Source organism: Phocoena phocoena, chromosome 20 (assembly GCF_963924675.1).
Source record: "Phocoena phocoena chromosome 20, mPhoPho1.1, whole genome shotgun sequence".
Lineage (NCBI taxonomy): Eukaryota > Metazoa > Chordata > Mammalia > Artiodactyla > Phocoenidae > Phocoena > Phocoena phocoena.
In genome coordinates, this window is record NC_089238.1 from 14,756,716 (window position 1) to 14,763,096 (window position 6,381).

Below are 6,381 nucleotides of genomic sequence, written 5' to 3' on the forward strand. Positions count from 1 at the left end.
CTCAACCACTCCGCCACCAGGGAAGCCCAGGCCTCAGTTTTATGGCATGTAAAATGGGGACAATAGACGCCTCCAGAGCTGGTGCCCCAGGATGTAACATGGAAGCATCAACCCCTGTCTTATTTATTTATTTATATATATTTTTTAATTTTTAATTTTTATTTTTTGGCTGCATTGGGTCTTTGTTGCTGCACGTGGGCTTTCTCTAGTTGCTGCGAGCAGGGACTACTCTTCATTGCGGTGCATGGGCTTCTCATTGCGGTGGCTTCTCTTGTTGCAGAGCACAGGCTTTAGGTGCACGGGCCTCAGCAGTTGTGGCATGTGGGCTCAGTAGTTGTGGCTCACAGGCTCCCGGGCTTAGTTGCTCTGTGGTATGTGGGATCTTCCTGGACCAGGGCTCGAACGAGTGTCCCCTGCATTGGCAGGTGGATTCTTAGCCACTGCACCACCAGGGAAGCCCTCCTCTTTTCTAATATATATATTCAATGCTATAAATTTCCTTCTAAGATCTGCTTTCACTGTATCCCACAAATTTTGATAAGCTGTATTTTCATTTTTATTTATTTTAAGATATTTTAATATTTCTGAGATTTCTTTGACTTGTGTGATATTTAGAAGTGTGTTGTTTAATCTCTAGGTATTTCGGGGTTTTTCAGCTATCTTTCTGTTGTTAATTTCTAGTTCAGTTCCACTGTGGTGTGAGAGCATACATTTTATGGTTTGTTTTTTTAAGTTTGTTAAGGTATGTTTTAAGGCCACAGATGCTTGCTGTGTTTATCTTGGTGAGTGTTCCTTGTAAAATTGAGAAGAATGTGTATTCTGTTGTTGGAAGCAGTAGTCTATAGGTGTCAATTATATCCAGTTGATTGATGGGGCTAGAAGTCAACTGTGTCCTTACCGATTTTCCATTATTAAAAAAAGGGTGTTGAAGGAATCCAATTATAATAGTGGATTTATTTATTTCTCCTTGTAGTTCTAAGAGTTTTTCCCTCACATATTTGGATGGTCCATTGTTAGGTACATATAAAGATTACTACTGTTTTGTTACACCTGTATCATTATGTAATGGCCCTCTTTATCCTTGATAATTTTCCCTGAAGTCAGCTTCCTCTAAAATTACTACAGCTGCTCCAGCTTTTTTTTTTTTAATACATGGTCTTCTCAGTCCCTCCCCTCCCCCTGACTCAATTTTGAATGAAGACGTGGATTTTGAAAGCTTAACACCTTGTACTCTTTCTTGGCATCACTTTGACATTGTTTTGTTTTTGTTTATTTTGCGGTACGAGGGCCTCTCACTGCTGTGGCCTCTCCCGTTGCGGAGCACAGGCTCCGGACGCGCAGGCTCAGCGGCCATGGCTCACGGGCCTAGCCGCTCCGCGGCATGTGGGATCCCCCTGGACCGGGGCACGAACCTGCGTCCCCTGCATTGCCAGGCGGACTCTCAACCACTGCGCCACCAGGGAAGCCCCCAGCTTTCTTTTGGTTAGTGTTAGCATGCTATACTTTTCTCTATTTTTTTTTTTTTTAATCAGGGTTGAAACCTTGCTTCCTTCCTGCTAGGAAGTGCCATGTCATTTATTGAAACAAAACAAGACAGAGCAAACACATTTCTTAATAAGTGCAGTTTGTTAAAGTCCTGTTAAAACATATGGGTCAAGGGGAAGTAAAAATAATCAGAGGATCACTGTAGGAAAAACCTTTAGGTCTGGCACCTGGAAGACCTCTGGAGAGGAGGCAGTGAGAAACTTCATGTTCTGAAAGGAAGGAGCCCCCCAACTCCCTTCTTCCCTCTCACCCGATTAATCCCACCAGAAACCACCAAGATGCCCGGAATAAAAGGTTTCAAGTTCAATAGTCACACTCTCTCCAAATACAAAAGGCAGGTACAATTCAACTGAACACAGAAGGTTTTGTGCAAAGTTACGGGAAACTGAGACACTGTATAAAAAGTTAGGTTAAAGATGATTCTGTGGTTTTGTTTTGTGTGTGTTTTGTTTTGAGGGTATGGCTCTTCCTCGGTCACCTGAACTCAGCAAAGAAATGGTTATCCTGATGAAATATCAACAGCTGACCCACAGTAAAAAGGGACAAATTCTAAAAATTAAAAAAAAAAGCATAATTACCAAAAAACATCTGTCACTTCCTCCTGCTGCGTTTTGAAACTTGTGTGTTTTTAAGTTTTTGATTTTTTTTTTTAAATCCTGAAAAGTAGACAGTAAAACAGCTCCTGGAAGAATTTAAAACCAACTGCATGAGAATCTGGGAAGCTGAGGGGCTGGAGCAGGGCTGGGACCAGAGGACAGGAAGGGCCCCCCCCCCCACAGCCCTGTAGCTTCACTGTATGACCAAGGGAAGGGGCGTCTTTAGTCTAAAAGGAGGAAGGGAGGAAGAGGAAGAGGAGGGGGGTGGGGGGCAAACAAAATAAGAGGTCTGGGCTTCCCTGGTGGCGCAGTGGTTGAGAGTCCGCCTGCCAATGCAGAGGACATGGGTTCGTGCCCCGGTCCGGGAAGATCCCACATGCCGCGGAGCAGCTGGGCCCGTGAGCCATGGCCACTGAGCCTGCGCGTCCAGAGCCTGTGCTCCGCAACGGGAGAGGCCACAGCAGTGAGAGGCCCGCATACTGCAAAAAAATAAAAAATAAAAATTGAAAGGTCATTGTTGCCTGTTTGAATCCAGAGGAAAATGCCGGCCCTGTGTGGGGTAAGAGCCCCTTGGAGGGGAGGCAGCCCTGGGAGGACCCATCCCCCAGCACCACATGACACGGTGGGGTGGACAAGGGGGGCCAAGGTGGGCGCTGGTGAAGGAAGCCGGCAGGGGCCTCCAGGACACACTGGCTATTGTGTGCTTGTGCCCCCCTGTGTGTTCCCGGAGTAGCTCCTGTAGTCACAGTTCCAGTAGTACGGCGGCCACTGGCCCTGGTTCTGATTGTACTGGTTCCACTCCTGGGCATACTGTTGGTACTGGTTATAGCTGGGCTGAGGGTAGGTCTGTGCGGTGGGGGGCGGCGGAGGGGTGTAAGGGGCTGGGTTGTAGCCGCCGTAGCTCCCATAGTTGTAGGCAGGTGGTGGCGGAGGTGGAGATGGTGGAGCTGTGTAGCCCTGGCCGTAAGCTCCCTTGTAGGGAGGTGGCTGGCTGTAACTCGGCTGTGGAGGGCTGTGGCTGCTGACAGTAGGGGTGCTGGTAATTGGCGCTTGAGCCAGGGATGTTGCTGTTCTTAGCGTAGCTGCCAGCCCCTGGAAGGTTCTGAGCAGGGCTGTAGCTGGGTGGCGGCAGTGGCTGTGGTGGCGGTGGCTGCTGTGGTGGCGGCTGTTGCTGGGGAGCCCGGTTGTAGCTGCCTCGGGTGTTGGAGTTGTTGTTATCCCGTCTGTTGTTACCCCAGCGGTTCTGGTTGTAGCCACCACCTCCACTGAGGTTGAAACCTCCTCGGTAGCTGCCTCCTCCGCTGCCTCCTCCCCGATTCTGGAAGCCTCCTCGGTTGCCCCCGGGGGGACCTCGGTTGTCATAGCGCTGGAAACCGCCGCCACCCCCAGAGCCCCGGAAGCTGCCACCGCCTAGGTTGTCAAAGCGCTTTTCAGGGTGTGGCCCAGCCTTGCGGCCTTCCTCATTGTATTGCCTCACCAGCTTGTCTGCTTCCTCTCGCTGCAGCTCAATGAACAGCACCTCGTCCAGGAAGTCCCCAACATCTGGCAACATGAAGTTGGCTTTCATTTCTAAGACGGCGTGATCTGGGACATCCTTTGCTTCTTCGTCGTTTTGCTTTATCATTCGGTCTTTTAGGTCCTCATCAGTGGGACAAATAGCAATAGCTTTGCGCTGGAAGCCTTCGTATGGTCTCATTTTTCGTCTCTGGGCTGACCCATAAACATTTGTCTGATCTAGGATATAGCTGCGTTTCTTTCGGGCAGCGGTCTGCATGAGGGGGTTGAAGCACTGGGTGGCCTGCTGGATCAGGACGTCCCAGCGGCCGGCGTAGTTCCTCTGACGGCGTAGGCCCATCACCTGCATCTTACCCATGATGGCATTGGTACCCAGGATGTTGTACTTCTTGGAGGGGTTGGAGGCTGCCTGTTTGATGGCCCATGTGGTCTTACCGGTGGCAGGCAGGCCCACCATCATAAGAATCTCACACTCTGCCTTGCTCTTTGGTCCGACAGTGCCCCGGATTCGCTCACTCAAGGGAAGGTGCTGGATGAAGGTGTAGCCTGGGAGGACGGAACAGTAGAGCTCTGCCCTCTGCCCGAAGTTGAACTCCACTGCACAATTCTTCACCAGAACATGAGGGTAGAGGGCCTGACCCCCTAAGGCTCCCTTCTGGATTCGGAAGGCAGTGCCCATCCACTTCGCATTTTTGGTGAAGGAAAGTTCCACGTCATTTCCACATTCAGAGTCCTCAAAGCAGCCAATCACATCATTCTCTGCAAACTTGTCTCTGTAGTTTTCAAACCGGCTGCTGGTGGACTTCTTCCCAGTGCCTCCATAGCCACAGGAGAAAGGCTCTTCGCCTAGCTGAGTGCTGCAGGAGTCCAGGGACCAACCAATACGGACAACGTGTGGGTCGGGCTCTGTAGATGGAAGGTGCTTCACAGAGACTTCCTCATTGATCTTTATCTCAAAGCACACACGGCCCCTTCTGACCCCATAGCTGGCACGGGCTGCTGACCACAGGTATGCAAAACCTTCAGTTGTGAGTGGGCAGCCACTACTCCGGTCTCAGGCCACCTTGAAGTGGAGGTCGCAGTTATATGTGTCGATGGCAGCAAGGGTGTTGTCAAAGTCATCTTCATCCTCTTCAGCGGGAGGCTGAGGAAAGCAGCCCCTCCTATCCTCCCGGTGCTCGAAACACCCCCGTCCTCGGTTTTCTTCATAAGGCCTCTTGCGACTCTGGAACTGCTGTCTGTCTGGTTTGGGTTGAGATGCTTCGGGCGGGAGGAAGCTGGTGGGTGCTTCTTGCTTCATCTCTGTCTTCACTTCTGCTGGGCGATAGGCCTGCTGCTGCTGGTCCATTTCCAGCGTTCTCCTCTCGTAGCCTGACTCGTTCTCTTTCTTGATGACCTGCATCTCATAAAATTGGTTCTGCATGGTAATATTGTCCATGACATCTCCTCGTTGTTGTGCCCGGGTTGCCCCAGTTCGTCGTCGGCCTCGAGCTCCCGCTCGTCGTCGGGCTCCTCGGCCTCCAGCGCCGCCTGCAGCCGCTCAGCAAGCTCGGCCTTGAGGCCGCGAGTGTCCAGGCCGCGGCGCTGCTGCTCCTCGTGAAGTTCGTTCACCTTCAGTCGGCGTACATCCATGGCCCGGGCCCCCGGGGCGGCCCCCGAGCCCGGCCCGGCCTCCCAGGGCTCAGTCCCCTTAAACCTTTCCTGTCAGGAGGCAAAGGGGGAAAGGGGAGGCCCCCACTCCACTCTCTCTATTTTTTAAAATTTATTTTTTATTTTTGGCTGTGTTGGGTCTTTGTTGCTGTGTGTGGGCTTTCTCTGGCTGTGGCGAGCGGGGGCTACTCTTCGTTGCGGTGTGCAGGATTCTCATTGCAGTGGCTTCTCTTGTTGTGGAGCATGGGCTCTAGGCTCCTGGGCTTCAGTAGTTGTGGCACGTGGGCTCAGTAGTTCTGGCATGTGAGCTCTAGAGCGCAGGCTCAGTAGCTGTGATGCACTGGCTTAGTTGCTCCGTGGCACGTGGGATCTTTCCAGGCCAGGGCTCAAACCCGTGTCCCCTGCATTGGCAGGTGGATTCTTAACCACTGCACCACCAGGGAAACCCCCCTTTTCTCTATTTTTAATTTTATCTTTGATATGTAAAGTGGTTATTGATATAATTGGATTAATACCTATCATATTTGTTACTGTTTTCTATTAATTGTCTCTGTTGTTGTTTTCTTTGAAACCTAGACTTCATGTTCTGGGTAAAAGGAACACTGGTAAGACCTTTAGTGATGTGGTGATAAGGTGTAGGGGGAGGGGTTATGTTCTATAGTCCTGTGATTAAGCTTCAGTCTTGGTGAAACTGCCACTGGACTGTGAACTTTACCAGTGCCTCTCAGTCTACCTCCGTCCCTCAGGTGGGACAGGATGGCTAGAGTGGGCTGGAGCTGAGCATTTCTTTTCCCTCAGGTTGGTTAGACACTAATGAAACCTCAGTAGGTTATCGGCTCTGGTACAATAGTTTCTCTTTGCGGCATGCCTTATTAAGAACAGAATGCTTTGAGAATATTTTAAAATAGCGACTTTCCCCCTCTCTCTGCCAGAAACACAATGGAGATTTTTCTCCAGTCTTAGTGAGGACTTAGTGAGGACTTGATTGGGCTCCTGGAGGTAAAGCTCATAAAAGTGCAGGGGCTTCTTAAAGACTCAGACCCCCTTGGTGCATTTAACTCTCAGATTTGTCCAC

At 50.6% G+C, this 6,381-nt stretch overlaps 1 pseudogene; it reads right to left on the reverse strand.

Moving 5' to 3' along the window:
- Positions 1-2,834: 2,834 nt before the first annotated feature.
- Positions 2,835-5,288, reverse strand: LOC136141206 (heterogeneous nuclear ribonucleoprotein U-like protein 1 pseudogene; annotated as a pseudogene).
- Positions 5,289-6,381: the final 1,093 nt, after the last annotated feature.